This window comes from Ovis aries, chromosome 18 (assembly GCF_016772045.2).
Source record: "Ovis aries strain OAR_USU_Benz2616 breed Rambouillet chromosome 18, ARS-UI_Ramb_v3.0, whole genome shotgun sequence".
Lineage (NCBI taxonomy): Eukaryota > Metazoa > Chordata > Mammalia > Artiodactyla > Bovidae > Ovis > Ovis aries.
The window spans coordinates 16,293,246-16,315,655 of record NC_056071.1 but is presented as its reverse complement, the minus strand read 5'-3'; positions in this window follow the sequence as shown (position 1 = coordinate 16,315,655).

The window sequence follows — 22,410 nt, the reverse complement described above, 5'->3', positions numbered from 1 at the left end:
CCAGTCTGTATAAGTGTCTAGTAATATTTTATTGATTGCAAGACATTGTCCTTGAGATCTTGTGGAGATTGTAGACTCTGCTATTAGAAGGACTCTTGGATAACCTAACCCATTTTTATGCATTTACAAATTATAAAAAGGAACCCATGGGGAAAATGATTTGCCCAATGCACACAGATAGTCATGGCCAATTGAAACTACATTACCCAAGCTGAGACTCAGTGTCTTCCCAGTTTTCAACCTGAAAATATGCTGCCTTTTCAATGTTTTAAAAATTTATCCTTGGGAATAACATTTTCTCCTCTTAAAGTTTTGCTAGCTCTTTCCTGATTTCTGTGCCTAAAGATCAATCACCTGTTTTCTAGATCTAAGGATGCTACTGCTATTGCTGCTGATAATGATATTTGATATCCTTGAGCATCTCAAGGATAGATTTGTCAAGTACTGCGCTTACACTACTGTGTACTAGCTACTGTGCAAGAGTTTTACTTAATTTCACCCTATACTATCCCTTCCTTTGGCAGCTTATCCTAATACCACTCTTCCTGTTAAATGCTCCAGTTTCTGTATCTCCAAAGTACATGCATACATAACATAGCACTGATGATAGTGAAAGTGAAAGTCTCTCATTTGTGTCCAACTCTTTGCAACCCCATGGACTATACAGTCCATGGGATTCTCCAGGCCAGAATACTGGAGTGGGTAGCCTTTCCCTTCTCCAGGGGATCTTCCCAACCCAGGGATCGAACCCAGGTCTCCTGCATTGCAGGCAGATGTGTTACAGTAATTAGTTTCTATGGACAGCTGTGCTGTTAGGCTTGTAGTCTTTCAGTGGCCAAGGAAGCTGTCTATATTCATAACACCCAACAAAATGCCAGGCACATAGTAGCTGGCAAGAAACTGCCAGGCTCCAGTGGCCTCCAGTGAAGGACAGAGTTACTAGTCCACCTTTGGACTAGCTACATGCCAGTATCCCAGCCCTGTCAGTAAGTGGCAGTTCAAAGGACACTGTATCCTTGGTTCTGTGAAGCTGAGATCCAGCTCTGCTCAGCATCCACCCGAGGTGATGTTGCCATGTACATCTTACAGATGAGGGCCAAGGGAGGGCCAAGATAATCTCTACCCTTGCGCCCAGTCTAGTCCCATCAGTGACCGGACCTGGAGTGCTGACAGGTGTGGAATGTTCATCAGGCTCTTGCGTTGGGGCCAGTCCAGAGGCTTGTGGCCTCTGGGTCTCAGGCTGAAGTATCAGGTCACAAGCAAGCTGGAACCAAGGGCTCCTAAGGTCAGCCTGCCCAGAGTGAGGTGGGGGAGAAATAGAGATATCAGCCATCAATGCCACCAGTCAAGATGCTTCCTTTTGCTTCAGTGAAGGCTAGAGAGACTGCAAGCCAGGACTAGAGGAATCCAATGCCGAACTGGGCAGGGGCATGGCTTCACTGGGAGAGGCCTTGTGAAGGAGGCCACATTCCAGCTTGTGACACATTCATTCAGCCATTTACTCCACAAACATGTGTTCGTCGGATTTCTACAGTGAGGAGTGTACCATCACATGGTAACTAAAAGCAAAATCTTTGGAATCAGTTTTGATTTACCTATAGGTTCTGCCAAATCTAGTTACATGATTTTTAATGAGTTATATACATTTTCTCTACCTCAGTTTCCCATCATTAAAACAGTGATAGTAACACAAAGGGTTGTGAGCACTAAATGAGTAACACATTTAAAATTTGCTGGTCAGTGTCTGACATATAATAAAGCTTGATAGGTATTAATTGTTATCATCAGGTCCTGGGATGGCATCAAAGAGATTAAGGTGAAAAAATATCTTAAAGATGTTTAAATTCCTGCCTTCAAAGAGCTCTTTGGGTAGTGGGAGAGATTAACCTTCACATAACCTTTTCCAGTGTGATTTGACCAAGCAGATGCTTAATGGAAGCTCCAAGTCTCCTCCTTGAAGAAGTTGGGAAATTTTCCCAAGGAACATAGCCCTAGCACTGGACCTCTGAGGGCTTCCAGGTGGAAGAAAGCAAAGGGGAATTCTCGATAGAAGAGCATGTAAAGGGAATACCTGTGTAAGAGAGTTATAAAACTGATAGAGCCCTCACAGTGAAGCTATGGAGGTAACTCAGACCAGATAAAATAGCTTTGCTTTCCATAGTGTGGGGTAGGATCCCAATGAAAATTTGTAAGCAAGATGAGTGAAGTTCATTTTCATGTTTACATTTCTTCTCCTTCCGTGGAAATGTGAGCTTTCTCCTGCTCCATGTGAAGTGAAGGATGTGGCAAATTCAATTTTCTTTGTTATCATTCGCATTAGATTGTGAATGACTGATAAGGCATGATGCAATGCTTCCTCAGGAGTACTTACAGTTTACTAAGGGACAATTATAAGCCTGGTCACTAACTGGAAGATGAAATAAGTCTTTTGTGATTCAGGAGACCTTCCCAAATCCCCTCTCTCATCTTTACAGGATAGTATCCTATAAGCTCATGAAATTAAAAGACGCTTACTCCTTGGAGAAGGTTTCCCTGGTGGCTCAGAGGTTAAAGCGTCTGCCTCCAATGTGGGAGACCTGGGTTCGATCCCTGGGTCAGGAAGATCCCCTGGAGAAGGAAATGGCCACCCACTCCAGTATTCTTGCCTGGAGAATCCCATGGATGGAGGAGCCTGGTAGGCTACAGTCCACAGGGTCGCAAAGAGTCGAACACGACTGAGCGACTTCCCCTTTCACCTTACTCCTTGGAAGGAAAGTTATGACCAACCCAGACAGTATATTAAAAAGCAGAGACATTACTTTGCCAACAAAGGTCTGTCTAGTCAAGGCTACAGTTTTTCTCGCAGTCATGTATGGATGTGAGAGTTGGACTATAAAGAAGGCTGAGCACCAAAGAATTGATGCTTTTGAACTGTGGTGTTGGAGACAACTCTTGAGAGTCCCTTGGACTGCAAGGAGATCCAACCAGTCCATCCTAAAGAAGATTTGTCCTGAGTGTTCATTGGAAGGACTGATGTTGAAGCTGAAACTCCAATACTTTGGCCACCTGATGCAAAGAGCTGACTCATTGGAAAAGACCCTGATGCTGGGAAAGATTGAAGGCAGGAGGAGGAGGGGACAACAGTGGAAGAAATGGTTGGATGGCATCACCGACTCAATGGACATGGGTTTGAGTAAACTCCAGGAGTTAGTGATGGACAGGGAGGCCTGGAGTGCTGCATTCCATGGGGTCACGAAACGCTGGACATGACTGACTAACTGAACTGAACTGAACTGAAGCTCGTTACAATGAAAGGCTCTCTTTATCAGTTAACAATTGATTAACAACTTCTGATAGAATTATCTTGGGATACCCATCACTTTGTGAACAGAGCAGAGATTCTAGATTTTCCTTTTGCGTCATTATCCAAGGCTTTCACTGAGCCATCTGTACTTGCAGAAATTCAGAGCTGAAACCCCATTATCACAGCCTGACTGTCTGTAAGAAGGAAGCAAAAGCCATGGAAATGATAAAGTCCCTTGTCCCCCTTATTACTTTTTATCCCGTCCCTCTTTCAGCAGAAACTTTCCTTGACTATATTTCCTCTCTCATACTAATAAGTGATGATCTGATGCTAGCCACAATGGCCACGGTAACCAGGCACGAGTAACCTCAGAGGAGCATCTGAGATTAAGTCTTCTATCTTCCATCAGCTTAGAGCCACAGAAGACATCGGCTTGCTGCCAGTGAATCTGAGGTTCCTGCTTCATCACAAAAGAATCTGGAGGAAAAGTGATTTGTAAGAAGTAAGATTTATTTAGAAAGAAACATACTCCAGACATAATGTCAGCCAGGAAAGAGCTAAGTGTTTAAAAATATAGCTTTTATGGACGGGGTAATTTCATAGGCTAATAAGTGGGAGGATTATTCCAATTATTTGGGGGAAAGAGTGAAGATTTCCAGAAACTGGGCCACCACCCACTTCTTACCCTTTTATTGTTGACCTCGGAACTGCCATGACGCTGGTGGGTGTGACATTTAGCTTATGCTAATGTATTAAAATGAGCATATAATGAGGCTCAGGACCTACTAGAAGTCAAATCTTCTGCCACCTTGGACCTAATTGGTTCTAACCAGTTTTCATCATGTCCTATGGCTATGTCATTCTTTTAAAGGTTGTGTCCTTCTTTTCTGTTTCAAGCTCATTTTCAAGAATTATTAAACATCTGAAACCTAGACAGTGTATTAAAAAGCAAAGACATTACTTTGCCAACAAAGTCTGTATAGTCAAAGCTATGGTTTTTCCAGTAGTCATGTATGGATGTCAAAGTTGGGATCATAAAGAAAGCTGAGCACTGAAGAACTGATGCTTTTGAACTGTGGTGTTGGAGAAGACTCTTGAGAGTCCTTTGGACTGCAGGGAGATCCAACCAGTCAGTCCTAAAGGAGATCAGTTCTGAATATTCATTGGAAGGACTGATGCTGAAGCTGAAGTTCCAATACTTTGGCCACCTGATGTGAAGAGCTGACTCATTGGAAAAGACCCTGATGCTGGGAAAGATTGAAGGCAGGAGGAGAAGGGGATGGCAGAGGATGAGATGGTTGGATGGAATCACCAACTCGATGGACATGAGTTTGAATAAGCTCCAGGAGTTGGTGATGGACAGCAAAGCCTGGTGTACTGTAGTCCATGGGGTCACAAAGAGTCAGACATGACTTAGTGACTGAGCAACACCATTTTAGGATACTTGAAGTAGAATTCTTAAGGAAATGAATGGACAGACTCTAGGGTGCCACATCCCACTTCACGACCCCCACCTCCTGAAGGTCACACTTCTGTGTAACAAATCCCTTTCCCTTGAGTGTGGAAGGGACCCTGAACATGACAAAGGTGGTAAGAGGGTGTTCCCACAATCATGTTTCATTGTATGACTCCACCTTGCTGGCAGACTCGCTGCAGTGTCTCTCCTTGCTGGCTTTGATGACATAAACGGCCAAGCTGGAGAAGCCTGTATTACAAGGAACCGTGGGCAGTCTCCAGCAGACTCCAGCAAGAAGCCAAAGCTCTGACACGCGGCCACAAGCCTGACTACAGCCCCCGCACTCTTCACCGTTATGCTGGCAGCCTGAGGATTAAACTGAAGCCTCGGAGAGGAAGCCACGGTCGCGAACAGACCCTCCAGCCCAGCTGGTCTCCCATCTGTCCTTCAGCCCCACCCCTCCAGCAGTCTTCTCCCACCACACAGGAATCCCAGGGAAATCGCACGCCTGCACATCACTCACACTGAGACACGCAAGGAAGCAAGAAGAGAAAAATTGATCTGGCTGCTTGAAACCAATTCTCATTACCAGTGATTTACATGAATAGGAGCTCAAATTTGCATACCATTAAGTGTTTGAGATTAACTTGTGCAAGTTTTCATTTGATTTCAGCCTTAAATTCTTCACTGATTTAAGCTGAGCCTCCACTGTTTTCTGCCCCCAAGTAACAGAGCTTTAAAACAAAACTGCAAAGACCTGCCTCATCCAGTGTATTTCACTAAGTTCACTAACTCTGGAGAAGGGGCCTGCCCAGTGACACTTGGGATGCTCTCTAGACACAAAAATGGCAGCATTAATACTCATAGATGCCTATATGAATACACATAGATGCCCAGATGAATAAGAAATCATGGGCTTCCCTGGTGGTGCAATGGTAAAGAATCCACCCGCCAATGCAGGGGACATGGATTCCATCCCTGATCCAGGAAGATCCCACATATCATGGAGCAACTAACCCTCTGTGCCACAACTACTGAGCCTGTACTCAAGAGTCTGGAAGCCGCAACTACTGAACCCAGGTGCCTAGAGCCTGTGCTCCGCAGCAAGAGAAGCCACCGCTATGAGAATCCTGCGCACCGCGACTAGAGAAAAGCCCCCGCAGCAACAAAGACCCCACACAGCCAGAAATAAATAAAGACAATTATTTAAAAAAAAGAAGAAGAAGAAGGATAAGAGTGCATTTTAATGTTAAGCTCTGCAGATCCCAGGGCTAGAGCTTGCATAAGACCCATACGCCCCTGCCAGGACTGGCAGAATGGTGGTTTTGGAGTCTGTCATTTTCCACAAGCAGAAGGAATCTGATGTGATCTTCAAGATGGCAAGAAAGCCTCCTCTGGGATTAGGCCACACCTGTCCCCTGGACTTGGAGTGCCAGAACCTGAATGGGCGTTTCCATTGACTAGCCCCTATAAAATCTAATAACAGGTCTTGACATAAGGACCAAGAGTGGCACAGAACACCGCCTCACCCTGGAAAACGATCGAGAAAAACAGGGTTTATGAGTTGCGCAAGCACATGGTGTCTTGGTGTGATTAATCCATCTCAGGGAAATGACTGTAAGAGCCAATTAAATGCAGCTTAGAGGAGCTATTTTGCATTGTCTCTTTATTCCGTTTCTGGCGACAATTGTACCTGTCAGGAAAGCTGTGAGAAACTATCAATTTCTGCAGCTTGAGCTTTCAGAGGAAAATAAAACCCGCCGCCCTGGGAGAGATGGGCTGTCCCTTTCAGAGCGTAAATCCCCACTGGGAGATGGAGACCTTTGAGTCTGTGTGGCTTCCAGCTCCAGGCGATGGGTTCCTGGGTCTTACCCTCCCCTCCCTTCCCCTCCCAGGGACCTTCTGCTTGGGAACATAAAAGCCACGACCTCTAAGTGCAGATGAAGCAAATACTTTCCATCTTGGAGAAGAATCTCCTTTCATCATGAAGAAGAAGAAAGAGGAGGAAGAGGAGAAATGTTCCTACATATGAAATAAAACTACTGTCCAGGTTTAAAATGACAAACATTTAGATGAGCAGAATGGGGGGTGGCTTCAAGGCAATGATTCTTGCTTGCTTTCATCAACTCTGATATGCAAGTAGATAACAGAGCATATTCGTAGCAACAAAAACCAAAATCCATTAACCCTCCCACTTAATGCTACATCCCCCCCAAAGCAGGGACTGCCCCAGTGTACATCATTAAGGAAAAGAGTTAATTAAACCAGGGGAAAAGAATAGCTCCCAGCACCCAGCCCCAAGACAGGGGAGATTGTCAGCAGAAGAAAGTAAACACTTGGACCAGGTGCATCCTCCCGGGTCCTTAGGTTACTACTATTTAGCAGTGAGCCAGGGGCTCGGATGTCACACAAAAGGGAAAGGGCTGGCTCAGCTGGGGGCTCAGGTTCTGTCACCCCAGTCCTGGGTAGGGTTACAAGTCTGTTGCGATGCCTCTTGACCTCCACTGGGGACACACACCATCAGTTCACCTCTCCAAGCGCTCAAGGCTAGGCATGGTGGCCAGGGCTAGGCAGAGGCAAAGTTGAGATGCCAAGACAATAGATTCCCCTAAATCACCCTGCTCGGAGAAGGCAATGGCACCCCACTCCAGTACTCTTGCCTGGAAAATCCCGTGGATGGAGGAGCCTGGTGGGCCGCAGTCCTTGGGGTCATGAAGAGTCGGACATGACTGAGCGACTTCACTTTCACTTTTCACTTTCATGCATTGGAGAAGGAAATGGCAACCCACTCCAGTGTTCTTGCCAGGAGAATCCCAGAGATGGGGAGCTTGGTGGGCTGCCGTCTATGGGGTCACACAGAGTCGGACACGACTGAAGTGACTTAGCAGCAGCAGCAGCAAATTACCCTGCTAGGAATGACCAGCATTTTCCAAACCAGATATGCTGCTACTGACAACATGGTCTGATTTGGGATTCCTGGGGTCCCACGTAGCCCCACCTGGACTAGCTATTGTTGCTACTGTGTAGTTGCTAAGTCGTGTCTAACCCCCATGGACTGCAGCATGCCAGGCTTCCTTGTCCTTTGCTGTCTCCCAGAGTCTGCTCAAACTCATGTCCATTGAGTCAGTGATGCCATCCAGCCATCTCATCCTTTGTCACCCCCTTCTCCTTTTGCCTTCAGTCTTTCCCAGCATCAGGGTCTTTTCCAATAAGTCAGCTCTTCGCATCAGGTAACCAAAGTATTAGAGCTTCAACTTCAGCATCTGTCCTTTCAATGAATACTCAAGGTTGATTTCCTTTAGGATGGACTGGTCTGATCTCCTTGCAGTCCATGGGACTCTCAAGAGTCTTCTCCAACACCACAGTTCAAAAGCATCAATTCTTCAGTGCTCAGCCTTCTTTATGATCCAACTCTCACATCTGTACATGACTACTGGAAAAACCACAGCTTTGACCCGTGTTGACAAAGTGACATCTCTGCTTTTTAATACACTGTCTGAACCCGGGTCTCCAGCATTGCAGACAGACGCTTTACCCTCTGAGCCACCAGGGAAGCCCAGTATTATGTGCTATATATAGATTAGATATTGTGCCTTGTTTTATAGTATTATGACCAGCTATGCTGAGACATTAATCTATAAGCATGCAGCCCCATTGCCCTCCCTGAGAAACGTGAACATGAACTGAGCATCAAGAGCAAGCAAGTGACGCACCCCGAGCTGGACAGACTTCGGAAGCTGGCAGGCTCTGTATGTCTTCTTACATATGAGGAAAGAGACCCCTGGCCAAAGAAAGGCTCAGCAATGAGGAAGAGATGGATGATGGGCTCTGATTTACCTCTTCCCAAAAATTCCTCAGCGTCTCTCCCATTGTACTACACCTTCTGGTCAGCTTCTACAAGAAGTTATGATGCTGCTCACTTCCTCATCAGCACAGCCTCACTGCTTACCATCTGCTACCCAAGTTCCATGGAGTTCATTCATTTCTTTGGCATCAGCAAACACTGAGAGATGGGGCTGGGACGTTGGAATAAAGGGCTGTAACATCCCTCCTTTCTCTATACTTTCATATCTTAAAAGCCTGAGAACTATACAACCTTTCCCAAATTCCCACTGGAAACCCAAACTTTCCCAAATTTTCATTGGAAAATGGGGTTCCCTGGGCCCAGCCCTGCTAGGAACAGTTTTCTTTGAATCAGGAAAGACAGGTGAGGTAAGGGACAAGTCACTCTCCTCCACAGCAGGAAGTCACATTTGGGCAGCTTTTTTGGTTGACTAAGTTTTTCCTTATCATCCACTCCCACCACCTTCCAGCCCTGTTTTACTGCATAAGTGCGTGCTAAGTCTCTTCAGTCCTGACTCTTTGTGACCCTATGGACTGTAGCGCGCCAGGCTCCTCTGTCCATGAGATTCTTCAGGCAAGAATACTGGAGTGGGCAGCCATTTCCTTCTCCAGGGGAGTTTCCCAACCCAGGGATTGAACCTGTGTCTCTTAACTATCTCCTGCATCAGCAGGCAGGTTCTTAACGTGGGTTCTTTACCACTAGCACCACCTAGGAAGCCCATTTTACTGTATATTTTCCTTTTAATAAAGATAGTTTAAAAAACAAAAACAAAAAGGAGAAGGTCATGTGTTAACTTCAGCCTGGTCTCGCCAACTCTTTCTGCAAAGCCTTTGGCAGAACAGACCTGCCTGTTCTCATTCCTCTAATCCCTTGCCCAAAGCCCCATCACAAATGCCCCCCATCTCCAAGACTTCCCCCAGTGGTCCAGTGGCTACGACTCTGAGCTCCCAACGCAGGGGGCCTGGGTTCAATCCCTGGTCAGGGAACTAGATCCTAGATGCTGCAAGAAGGATCCTTCATGCCACAGAGAAGGTGCAGCAACTAAGGCCCAACACAGCCGATAAATAACTAAATAAAATAAAAAACAAACGCCCCACTTCCACTTGCACACATGTCCAGGCACACGTACTCTGTTCCTTCTGCCTTCACAAAGTTCCATCAGAAACCAGCCAAAGAGTCAACGCCTATGCAAAGCATTCCCAGAGGCAAAAGAGACCTTTGCTTCCCCTCTGCAGCTTCAGAAGCGTGTCCTCTCTGCATTGTATAATTTATCACAATCTCCAACACCGCTCTGTACCATGCTTAGCATCCCAGACCAGATCACACTCATCTGTCTATCTCCAGTGCCTAACTCAGGACCTGGAACAACGGAGATGCTCAAGAAGCAGATGTAGAAGAAAAGGAGAAAGGATGGAAGCGGGAAGAGAGACAGGAAGACTTACCTGAAGATGCACTGGCTTCCTTAGGTTGCAAGAGATAAAGGAGAAAGGAAAAAGGAAAGAAAGGAACCAACATTTATTAAATACACATATCTACCTGGCATTGGGCTTCCCAGGTGGCTCAGTGGTAAAGCATCCACCTGCTAAGCAGGAGACCCTGGTTCAACCCCTGGTTTGGGAAGGTCCCCTGGAGAAGGAAATGACAACCCACTCCAGTATTCTTGCCTGGGAAATCCCATGGACAGAGGAGCCTGCTGGGATGGGGTCACAAAAGAGTTGGACACGACTTGGTGACTAAACAACAACAACAACAACAACAAAAATAAAACAGCATTATTCTAAGCACTTTCTTGTATTTCGTATTTTATATATGAAAACACTGAGGCTCAGAATGGCTAAATAACTTTCCAAAGGGCACACAGCTGATATAGCTCAAGCTGTAACTCTGTATCCAGCCCATCTGACTGTGAAACATGAACTTTTTTCTCTTAACAATATTGTCTTCTTAGATCCATAAAATATTAGGATCAAAATAGACCTTAGCGATAATTTACTCAGAACTGTCTGAGGCCCAAAGAGGGTAAGTCATTTGCCACAAGTCACTCAGCTGGTCCACTGTAGACTAAGAATCTCTTCTAACTCCCATTCCAGCCCTTTTGTCATCTAGAAGAGCCATAACTATGTGTGATATTACCTTATCAAATCAACTCATTAAGAATCAGAATAAAATATCTGGCAAACAAGGGTAGCACACTTTGTCTTCCCAGGACAGCTGAGGTTGCATGCGTGTGTGTGTGCTAAGTCACTTCAGTGATGTCTGACTCTTTGCGACCCCATGGACTATAGCCCACAGACTCCTCTGTCCATGGGATCCTCCAGACAAGAATACTGGAGTGGGTTGCCATACCCTCCTCCAAGGGATCTCCCAGTGATCGAACCCGTGTCTCTTGTGTTTTCTGCGTTGGCAGGCGGGTTCTTTACCACTAGCACCACTGGGAAGCCAAGAAGTTATGGTACATATATGCAATGGCGAATTACTCAGCCATAGAAAGGAACACATGTGAGTCAGTTCTAATGAGGTGGATGAACCTAGAGCCTATTATACAGAGTGAAGTAAGTCAGAAAGGGAAAGACAAATATTGTATTCTAATGCATATATATGGAATATAGAAAAATGGTACTGAAGAATTTATTTTCAGGGCAGTAATGGAAAAGCAGACATAAAGAACAGACTTATGGACATGGGGAGCAGGGAGGAGAGGGTGAGATGTACGGAGAGAGTAACACGGAAACTTATATTACCATATGTAAAATAGATAGCCAACGGGAACTTGCTGTATGGCTAAGAAACTCAAACAGGGGCTCTGTATCAACCTAGGAGGGGTGGAATGGGAAGGGAGATGGGAGGCAGGTTCAAAAGGGAGGGGATATATGTATACCTGTGGCTGATTCAGGTTGAGGTTTGACAGAAAACAGCAAAAGTCTGTAAAGCAATTATCCTTCAATTAAAAAAAATAAATAAGTTTTAAAAGAATGGAAATAAACAGGCACTCATTAGAACATTAAAAAAAAAAAAAGTATGCTCTGAAACCACACAAAAGAGGCAGCCAACTCCATGGACTCCCAGATGCTGGAGACATCCCTCAGAGGAAGCCCGTTTCAAGAGGAGCAGGAACACTTGGGAGAGAGTCTAGGAAGCCCGTCAAAACCTGCCCTCCAGATGGGAGGATTAAAGGGTGCCAGTAACAGGACTTTCACTGTCTTCTCTGTGAAATTACCCATCCGCTGACTCCGAGGTGATGTTTCCACACCCCAGCAGCTTTATTGCCCATAAGCATCTCTCCATCATCCCATGAAGTGGGCTATTCGGCTGTCAGCATCTTCAGGATAGGAAAATGGACACTCTAAGAAGATAAGATACTTGCTGAGTTAACAACAGTACTTCAACAGCCAGACAGGGGTCGCCATCCCAGCCTCCAAGCCCCTGGGCTTGACCAAGAGTGGGTAGCCTGGCTCATGTCTCTTGAATGGATTTGCCTTTTTCTCCTCTTCATCTTTGTCCTGGTTATAGTAAGTCTCTTACATATGAATGAGTTCTGTCCCAAGAGCATGTTCGTAAATCCAACAAAGTTAGCCTAGGTACCCAACTAACACAATCAGCTATATAGGACTGTACTGTAATAGGTTTATAATACTTTTCACACAAATAATACATAAAAATAAACAAAAAATAAAGAAAACATTTGTAATCTTACAGTATGATACCTTGAAAAGTCCAGAAGCACAGTACAATAGCTGGCACACAGGGGCTGGCATCAAGAGAGAACAGGCAAGAGTTCCTGATGCAGGACAGAGAGGAGGCAGAGATGGTAGAGCTGAAGGGTCGCCAGTGATAGGAGAAGGAAGACAAGCTGCAATCTCACTCACGCCTGATGTTGATGGCACAGGTCCTGGTTCCTTGCTGGATCCAGATGTCTGGGTAGTAGCTCTCACTTTCTCATCATAGATGACGTAGTACAATTGGATTGCATTCTGAATGGCTGCGGCAATCTTCCTGTAGCATTCAATGTTCAAGTCCTGAGCCTCAAAAACGAAATGCCTCCTCAAATACAGAAAATCCCATTGCTATTTCCTGTGTTGTGAATCTCTTCGGTTCCTCAGTTACTTCTTCCTCTCATCTCTTTCTCTGGGCCTCCAATTCCATCAGGTTTTCATTAGCTCTTCCACATTGCACAGCAAGGGGTTCAATGAAGCCATCCTCTTGCAGATCTAACTCCAGCTTCTCAAGGAGGGTCACTAAGTTGCTAAAGACCTCTTTGGATTCATCCACTTGCTCAAATCACCAGCAAAGTTTCTTCAAAACCCCTTTCATGGGGATGGTGGTAACCTCATGCCAAGCAAAGTCAAAGCCTTCTATGGCCTTGAAGATGTTATAGTCCTTCCACAATTGTCACAAGGTTGTTCCTGATTTCCTGATTTGTACAGACACCTCTACGGCCTGACAAAAAGTGCGACATCAACACTTCTTGAAAGCTGATCTAACTCCCTGGTCCATAGCCTGGATGAGTGATGCAGTATTCAGTGGCAGATCCCATACTTTATTTATTTATGTATTTACTTTTGGCTGCACTGGGTCTTCGTTGCTGTTAGGGGTTTCCTACAGTTGTGGAGAGCAGGGGCTAGACTCTAGCTGTGGAAGTAATTTGATGTTGAGGTGAAAGTCATCCATGAATGGCAAGTGGCCTGGAGCATTGTCTAGCAGCAGAAGAATGTTGAATGGGACATCCTTCTCCAAGCAATATTTCTCTACCTCTAGGATAAAGTGGTGGAAAAACCAGTCCTAGAAGATCACCCATGTAACCCAGGCTTGGGGTTACTCTTCCACACAATAGGAAGAGAGCCCTTGGCTATGTTTTTAAGGGGATTCTGTGAATGATAAACTAAGAGAAGCTTCAGCTTCCTCTCATCAGAATCATTGCCATCAAACAACAGAGTCAGCTTTATAGCCTAGCATCAACTTTTCGTCCTTACTGGTGGAACTTTGGTCTGGCATCCTCTTTTAGAATAGTCCCGTCTCTTGGGTAAATACATGCCTTCGTCAATAATTTCCTGAAGCATTTCAGGAAGCTCCCAGGCAGTTACCATATCTGCACCCACAGGGGTGCCACTTCCTTTTATGTTGTGCATGTTAGCTCTAGCCTGAACCAATGAAACCAGCCATCAGTGAAAGTGAAAGCTGCTCCGTCATGTCTGACTCTTTGCAACCCCTTGGACTATAGTCCACCAGGCTCCTCTGTCCATGAAATTCTCCAGGCCAGAATAATGGAGTGGGTATACTATCCCTTCTCCAGGGGATCTTCCCAACCCAGGGATTGAACCCAGGTCTCCTGCATTGCAGGCAGATTCTTTACCATCTGAGCCACCAGGGAAGAGCAAACGGCTGGCATTAAAAGATGAACCCTCTGATTCTTTACTGTGTTTCTTCTTCAAGTCTTTGTAAAGGCTTTTAGCTTTCTCTTGCATCAGAATTTAGCTGAGTGGGACTTGACCCTGATGCTGATCCTGCATCCACACACTGAGAATTTCTCCATCTCCTCCATCATCTGTCCACGCTTCTTTGATATTATTGTCAGCATCATTGGTACAATGGACTTCACATGTCCCATGATCTTGTCACTGTTCTTTTGTGCCAATGGTTGAATGATTCACTTTATAAGAATGAGTGACCTCTACCATCTTTTTATCTTGCTCCACTCTCTCAATTATGTTCCTTTTGTTTCCACCATTGTCACTTGCTGCTTCTTGGCAGCACCAGCTACGTCACTGCTGCTTTTACGCTTTCCTTCCAGACATCCTGGGCTTGAAATAAACTGCTGCACTGCTGTACTCTACACAGTATTGTAAAGTGCACAAAAGCACAGCCACTTGTAGAGGATGCATGCACATGACAACGTACACTAGACACATGAACTAACGTATGTGACTGGACAGGCAAACGCACGTTCACATCTCTGAAAGTTGGCGACTTGAAGATTCGTATGTAGGGACTTCACTCTTTCCTTTACTGCATCCTCTTCTACAAACTTCTCCTCACTTATGGAGCTCCTTCTAACACAAGCGCCTCTCAAGCTCTCTTTCTCTTCCCCAGGATCCTCCCAAGAGAAGGTATCTCAATCCAGTGATGGAAACAAACTCATACTGGTGCCAAATCTTTGGGTAGAGAGTCGGCAGGGAGGAAATGGGAAGACTGCCTAGCATAGGAGCAAGGCATAAAGAGCTTGGCAAAGAATCCAGCAAAGGAGATTAACAGAGAATCTGAAAATGAGAGAGTTAAAGAAAGTGTAGAGGACAAGATTTGGAGAAAGAGAAGCATCACGCAGTTATAACAAGAACCTCCCTAGTGGCTCAGATGGTAAAGAATCTGCCTGTAGTGTGGAAGACCTGGGTTCAGTCCCTGGGTTGGGAAGGTCCCTTGGAGGAGAGCATAGCAACCCACTCCAGTATTCTTTCCTGGAGAGTTCCCATGGACAGAGGAGCCTGGCAGGCTACTGTCCATGGAGTTGCAAAGAGTTGGACATGACTGAGAACCTAAGCACAGCACAAGGTGTAGGGTGATGCTTTGGAAAAGGAAGGCTGAAACCGTAAGTAGGTTGGAGCCAGATCATAATGACCAGATAAAGAAATCTGAACCTTACTCTGTAGACCTCAAGTTGACATTGTGGTCAAAAAGGTGTGTGTGTGTGTGTGTGTGTGTGTGTGTGTGTGTGTGTGTGTGCGCATGCCCACTCAGTAGTATCCAACTCTTTGCTACTCCATGGACTGCAGCCTTCCAGGCTCCTTTGTCCATGGATTTTCCAGGCAAGAATATTGGAGTGGGTTGCTTGGGTTGCCATTTCCTTCTCCAGGGGATCTCTCCAGCCCAGGGATCAAACCTGTGTCTCCTGCATCTCCTGCATTGGCAGGCAGGTCCTTTACCTGCTGAGCCACTAGGAATGATGCAAAATGTCTGGTCATTCGTCTCTAAATGAGCTGTCTATTCACAGACTCCTCCCACCATATTACAAAACTGCACACGCACGTACTTTGGTGACAGAGAGCTTTGCTTCCCTTCCCTGATTCACCTGTGCCATCTCTTGCCTGCACCAACACTTCTATCCATTGAAAGTATACAATGGAGCTCCTCCAGGAAGCAGGTCTTCTCCACAAATCCACAAATCCAATTAAAGACCACACAACAAGTAGAAATTAGGAAGCCCTCGTGTGCAGCAAAAGTAAACTCCCAGCTCCCCTATCTAAGTTGTCTTGGCGACATGGTGAGGAATACACAGATGGAATTGTTAACCACCTAGTCACAAAGAACATAATCAGGAAATGGACCGTGCAATTCAGACCCTTCTAATTCAGTAGTCCTCAAACTGGGGTGCACACTTCAGTCACCTGCATAACACCTGGGCCCCATCCATGGAAATTCTGGTTGAGTTGCTTGGCCATAGGATACAGACATGAGAATTTTTAAAATGTCAACCCAAACATGTATCCAGAGTTGAGAACTACGGTAGCAATAGAAGATGTGAGAAGGAAAGGGTTTTTATGGACAGGTGGGGTTGAGCAGGTCTTTAAAGGACAAGTAAAGGGGCTGAGGTCCTACTAGGTGAGAAAGCCACGTGGGCAGAGGAGCCATGCACATGGCTTGACAATGTATATTACATGCTGGGACAAGATTGAAGGCGCTCTTATCTAATGACCGAGACAAGACGTGATGTGCTGTCCAAACACCTGGCCCAGGTGATTCCGTCTACGCTGGATTGGGTTTTTATGGCTTAGGTAGGAGTCCCAGTTTCCCCTCTTGGTGATTTCAGATACTCAGAAACTTGTCTGCATCTCGGTGCTGTTTCTAAATTTCACAGATAAAATAGACTGAGCCATCACATCAGGTTGTATTCTACATAAAGATTTTTGACTGAGGGAAGGAGCAAGGGCTGAAATTCTGCCTGAGATCCATTCATCACGCCTTACACATGGCAGGATACTTCACTGTACAGAAACAGGTGTCCATGGGCTAGCCACCATGGAGGGTGGAAGGTCTTAAAATCATTTTTTGGATTAAGTGATGTTCTCCATTTCCTCTGCTAAATGCCCATCCTGAGCCTACAGTCCCACTGAATCACGCAGATGGCATGCCTACTCACTGCTGTGGTCACCAAATGTCAGGCACAGTTGTTCACAAGACTGGTTTGCCAGTGACTGTAACTGTGTCATTTTATTAAATAGGATCTAAACCAATGAAATACGAGTGCAAAAAGGTTTTATTTCTACGGAAACTAAGTTGAATGCCTCCGAAAATTATAACAAAAGTAATAATCTTAAAAATTTTGTCCAGAATGTGAATTGGTATAAACATTATGGAAAACAATATGGAGGTTTCTAGAAAAATTAAAAGTAGAAATATCACATGATCCAGTGATCCTTCTTCTGGGTATTGATCAAAAGAATTAAAAATCAGAATCTCAAAGAGATACCTGCACTCCTAAATCCTATGTTCACAGTAGCACCGTTTACAACAGCCAAAACAAGGAAGCAACTTGAGTGTCCATCCACAGGTAATCTAAGAAATGTGAGGCAGACACTTAGACAGATAGATGAATGGACAGAAAGACAGATAGGATTGATAAACAGATAGATATAAAGATAAATAGATAAGATAGATGAATGGATGGATAGATAGGATGGATGGATAAATAGATAGATGAATATACAGTAGAAATTATTCAGTCTTTAAAAAGAAGGAAATCCTACCATTTGCAACAACATGGATGAAACTTAAGGATATTATGCTAAGTGACCAGACACAGAAAGTTACTGTATAATCTCACACAGAATACGTGGAATCTAACATAGTCACATTCACAGAAGCAGAGAGTGGAATGGTGGTTTCCAGGGACTAGGGAGAGGGGGAAAGGGGAGGTGATGGTTAAAGGGTACAAAATCTCAATAATACAAGATAATTCTGTTCTGTAAATCTACTATACAGCATAGTACCTGTAGCCGGCAATACTGTGTTGTATACTCAAAATTAGCTAACAAGGTAGATCTTATTTTAAGTGTTCTTACCACACACACCAAAAAAATGTTACTAGGGGTGGGAGAAATCTTTGTAAGGTGATAGATATGTTTATAGGTTTGACATGGCAGTGGTTTCAAGGGTTCAGTTATCCTCAAACTCACTGAGTCATTTACCTTAAATTATTGCTGCTCAGTCACTTAGTCATGTCCAGTTTTTTTGCAACCCCATGGACAGTAGCCCGCCAGGCTTCTCTGTTCATGGAATTTCCCAGGCAAGAATACCAGAGTAGGTTGCCATTTCCTTCTCCAGGGGATCTTCCTGGAACTGGGATTGAACTCGAGTCTCCTGCATTGGCAGGTGGATTCCTTACCACTGAGCAACCTGGGCAATAATTCCCGATGGACCCATGCCTTGATGGGTAATTTAGAAACACAAGTCCTGCCAACCAGTAAGGCATCAGAGTCCTCTGCAGCCAGTCTTCAGGTGAAAAAAGAGAGCGGAGAGCTTCCAAACGTATCATGCCAGCCCCTCACCATTGGTTCTGATGTGGCTAGACCTGGATGCAAGCAGTTCTGGAAAATGTAGTGTGGGCTGCATTCCTGCCTATCAGCAACTCCTACTAAGCTATCTCAGCTTCAGAGGGCTTCTTTCAAGAATGTTTGACCATTGAAAGTGGGGAGTGTCCCCCTCAGGGCAATCTAAATGGGACCTGGCAAAATTTCAACACACAGACTGGTGTTCCACCGGACAACCCTTGAAGAATATGTAGGTTGATGTTAATAGAAAAACCATTCCCTCCATCAGTGAGGCCAAAAGCACTGGCTCCCCAACACAGGCAGGAGGCATTGTTCCCTTGAAACGTGACAAATAGTTTTGCACGCATGGACTCTGCTTCTACATGTTAGCATGGTACACAAAAAAACCAGATGAGCAAAGAAAGTCAGTTTATTTCAGACACAATTGATCTGATTTATTCTCATCAGCCCCCTGCACTGGGCAGGAACTCTATACAGTAAGTCCCCTACATACAAACGAGTTCCATTTCAAGAGAGCTTCATAAGTCCAATTTATTCCAAGTCCAACACATTTAGCCTAGGTACCCAACTGACACAACCAGCTACATACCACAGCTTTTATACTTGCTTCCAGACATCCTGGGCTTGAAATAAAGATACCGTACTACTATTGTACTGGACAGGGGTGCAATCCCTGGGTCAGAAACATCCCCTGGAGGAGGAAATGGCAACCCACTCCAGTACTTTTGCCTGGGAAATCCCATGGACAGAGGAGCCTGGCAGACTACAGTCCACAGGGTCTCAAAGAGTCTGACAAGACTGAGCACGCACTACTGTACTCTATACAGCACTGTATAGTAAATTACACAAAAACACAGCCACTTAAATAGGATGCAAACACATGACAATGTATGCCAGACACGTGAACTAGCTTACCTGACTGGACACGCGAACGCACAGCCGCATCTTTGAAAGTTTGCAACTTTAAGGTTCATATATAAGGAACTAGCGTGCACAGGGCTCCCTGCCCCTCTCAGCCTCTCCTCAGTTCTTGATGCCTCCCTCCGTCTCTCTGAGTCTCTGCCACATCCGCCATCTGTCCCAGCCTCGCTTGGTCCATGTGCCTCTGCTCACTCTTCACCATGAGCGGATGGAGGTCAAGCTGTGGCCAACACAATTACTTTCTCCAGCTCCCACACTCCATAGCACATATGGCAACTTGGGGATCCACCAATGGCACGTGGGACAGCTCAAGAAAACTCTAGGTAGGAAATTTCCCTGGTGGTCCAGTGGCTAAGACACCATGCTCCCAGTGCAGGGGGGCTGGGTTCGATCCCTGATCGGGGAACTAGATCCCACGTGCTACAACTAAGAGTTTGCATGCCACAACTAAAGATCCCATGTGCCGCAACTAAGACCCAATGCAGCCAAATAAAGAAATTAATATATATTTTTAATTTATAAAAAAGTCTAGCCACACAGGACCAGCGAGTTTCCTTTACAGAGTCTGGCAGGGCAACCTGGGAGGCAAAGCCCTTTCAGACTCCCAAAGGTGAAGTGCAGCAAACCTACCCTCAGAGCTCCCCTTCCAATCCGAACTCATCCCCACTAAGGCGATCCAAATCCAAGGTTACAACCCCTGCTTTCCCTACTGTCTCTCTATTTCCATAATCCCTTATACTAGGAAGATGCATCTCCCTTCTTCCCTCGCCTCGTTAAGAGTCTTCTTACATATAACTCACTGCAACCAGGACTGGCTCATGCTTGCTAAAACTGCCAGCACTGCAACAGCAGGATGGAGCTTATTTCCTTGATTCTAATTAAAACAGAAATCTAATCTGACAGGTGAAGTTGAGCAAAGGCTTCACTACTCCAGGGGTTATCTGTCCTCTCTGAGGCACCAAAGCTTGTTGCTTCCAAAATGGAAAGCCTTAGGGCAGCAAGAGTTGCAGGGTATGGAAATCTATGAGAAGTTTCCAAATGAGCCATTCCCATTAGAGATGTAAAGTGAAGTCACGTGACTGGAGCAGAGGATTTGTTCTGGAGAGGCTGGCAGAAGGCAGAATTGACTAAAAAAATGTTGAGGACAAACTGTGACAAAGCTATCAGCCTCCCTAGAGAAGGGTAAGACTTAATTTCCCAGACAATGTAAGACTTAGAGTTGGACAGACCTAAGGGCCAATACTTTCTTCTACTTACTAGCTTGGAAAAATGACTTAATCTGTGTGTCTCTGATTGTCTAGTTTCCCCTGGGGGTGATTAGGTTGGCTTCCTTATAGGCTTCTTGTGAACTTGAACTCCAGCCCCACCTCTTGCCAACCGTGTGATGTTGAGCCAGTTACTTAATCCTTCCACACAACATCCCATGGGACCTGGTACCCAAAGAGAGTGTGGCATTGCCTGCTTAGCTTCCTTCCCTTCCACTAAAGAGGAAAATATATCAAAGCTTTTGGACAAATTCTCAAGAGTAAAGCCATCAGAACCCCCCAGGGCTGAACACGGCGGGAGAATGTGACAAGGGGTTGTATCATGTGTAGTGATGCTCAGACAGGGGAGGAGAGCTTTCAAGAACTCAAACATAGAGGACACTGCAGAGCAGGCTGAGGCTTCTGGGACCTCAAGCATCCCAAGAAGAGGACTGGTTGGGATACTGCAAGATGAGTTGCTGTGGATTATGTACTCAGATGCCTTTCATGCCTACAGGGCACAAGTGAAGATAAGACTCACTCTTTAGCTCTGTGCCTTTGAATGCAGAATGACTTAAGCCCCAAGACGCTTAGATTCCTCCTTTATGAACATTAAAGTTAATAAGTCAAGGTGAACGCTTCTGCTGATTAACTTGCCTCATAAGAAGGGTAAAGGCTGGTAAAAGAACAGGAGAGGGCCCTTGGGTGTCCTGAAATCGGATCTGGAATTGAAAGGTTTCTGCTGTGCAGTGTTCCCCCACAAACACTTGGGGTCTCAGGGGAAGACGAAGAGAGAGAATGTCTTGATCTTAATTAAAATTCCCTCTGTAAAGCCTAACACTCCACACTTCTTAACCTTCCCCCACACCCAGGGCTGTTCTGAGTCTTTTAGAAGCAGCAGCACAGTCTCATGGAAAGAAATCATCGGCATCTGTTCTCCTTAATGCACATGTAGGAAATGGCACTTCACTGCTCCTTAGTTAGGTGAGGCCCTATGACTAGTTGCAGACAAGGGGATGTGCGTAGAAGTGACATGCAATCCTCCCGGCTAGAGCAATGAAAATTCTCTATGTAATTCCCTGTCCTCCTGCCGCTGTGAGCATGAAGGTCTCACAATGAGATGGCAAAACTCTACAGATCACAGTGGCCTGACTTGGCTGAGACACCATATGAATGACGCTGTTACAGAGAGGAGCCAGTTTTGATTCCAAGTTGAATCTGTTTCTTTTACTTAACCTTCACTTCCCCTTACTTTTATTCACCAAAAGGACACTGTTTATAAATAATGGCCTCCCTCAGGGAACCCTGCTCCTCTGCCTGGATCTTAAACCAAAGCGCTTTTGTTCAGGACCCTGTCCACCTGTGGACATCTATAGGAAGGAAGAAATTAACACATTCCCTCCGTGATACTGGTCATTCCAGGAGATATTTGCAAGACTAATGGCCTTTTTACTTCAGTTTTTCATCTCCTCACATCTCTGTTATAAAAGAACCTGATATCCAGACCCCAATATAAGGGTTATTTTGAGACATTAGTCGGCCATCTTCTCAGTCTGCCTGTTTTCCAAATAAAGTCATATTCCTTGCCTCAACACTCACCTCTCAGATTGATTGGGCTTTCATGTGGCGAACAGAGCAAGCTTGCACTCGGTAACAACACTGTTCTGAGGACTCACAGATCACAAAGGATTTAACATAAGTAAGAAATAAAACTCTGTTGTGCTAATCCTCTAAGACTTTGGAATAAGTTGTTACTGCAGCATAACCTAGCCTAGCCTAACAAGCCAAGTTTGGGATCCGACAGACAAAGCCCAAAGCCTTGCTTCACCCCTTACTAGCTCTATGGTCTTAGTCAAGTTGCTTAACCACTCTGAGTCTTATTATACTCTTTTAGACAGGATACCCCAGATGTGACTGGAATAGTAAACAACCCCTGTGCTTAGTTTGTTCAATCACAAAGGTCTATTTCTTGCTCACACAATGTATTTTTTTTACTATAGTAAGCACTTACTAACTGGTGGTTATTTTATGATTTTACAATTTATTTTATTTTAAAAATCCTTTAAAAATATGCCAACTTGAAGAAATAGTAACTTTCCAGCAGAGAAATCTGGCAAATACTA